The sequence below is a fragment of the Seriola lalandi genome, unplaced genomic scaffold (genome assembly GCF_002814215.2).
Source record: "Seriola lalandi dorsalis isolate HSWRI2012SDOR001 ecotype SW California unplaced genomic scaffold, Sedor1 jcf7180002054532, whole genome shotgun sequence".
Classification (NCBI taxonomy): domain Eukaryota; kingdom Metazoa; phylum Chordata; class Actinopteri; order Carangiformes; family Carangidae; genus Seriola; species Seriola lalandi.
This window is the reverse complement of record NW_019525085.1, coordinates 380,219-381,252: the sequence shown is the minus strand read 5'-3', so window position 1 is coordinate 381,252 and position 1,034 is coordinate 380,219.

Below are 1,034 nucleotides of genomic sequence, written 5' to 3'. Positions count from 1 at the left end.
CCCCCCCCCCCCCGTCACTTTTCTGTCATTTGTCGCCACAAACGTCGGCTGCAGGAGGTGAATTTTACATGACACTAAAGTCTCCGTGTGTGGTGAACATTATGTATTTAACAGCTCTTCTGTGTGTGTGTGTGTGTGTGTGTCCCCTCACATATGGTTTGACTTTCTGAGTTTGTGTGTGTGTGTGTGTGTGTCCTCTCTTTCTTCTCCCCCACTCTCCCCCTCCTCCCCCCCGTCTCTCCAGTCCCTTATCCCACCCCTCTGCATGTGTGTGAGATCCCTCCCCCCTTTATATCTGTGTCATTACACCAAGGTTTCTCTTTGTAGCCGGTCCAACTTGGCACCGGTGCAGTCACTGTTGGAGAGCGTGTGTGTTTTAAGTGTGTGTTTAAATGTGTGTGTGTGTGTGTGTGTGTTGTCGCAGGTACAAGTAGGACAGCAGGCAGGGAGGAACAAGGACTCGCCGAGATGAAACATGAAGTTTTTGAAATAAAACGGCAGAGAATATTCATAAGGGAGATCCAGAACAAAAACAGGACACTGACGCTTTTTAATTCATTGTTTTCTTTTCTTTTCTTTTCACTTTCGTTTTTTTATGTTTATTTTTTTTTCCAAAGGCTGAAAAATCATAAAACAAGTTTTTCTATCTTCATGGCTGTAGAGTCACGGCCGGATCAACCCACCACAGGAGGCTCGGGGCAAGTACTTACAGTTGCCCCCCCAACACCGCCACTCAAATCAATTTAGGAATACTCACCACCATTCAAACATCCGTCTCAAGGTCCACTTACAAACTTCCTTTCAGTTGCATGACATGGTCTTCATCAGTTAACGGAGTTACAAAACACATTCATCTCTGTCACAACCGCTGATGTCGATAAAACTAGATTTTAAAATAAAACCCGTCTACAAGTGAGTGAAAGCAGAGCTGAGAGTCTGGGGCCCTCAGCACCAGTGGTAATCCAGCCTTGTTTATGGTGGATGAAACACAAGCACCACTGCACAGCCCCGATATTCAATGAAAGCCCCCCCCC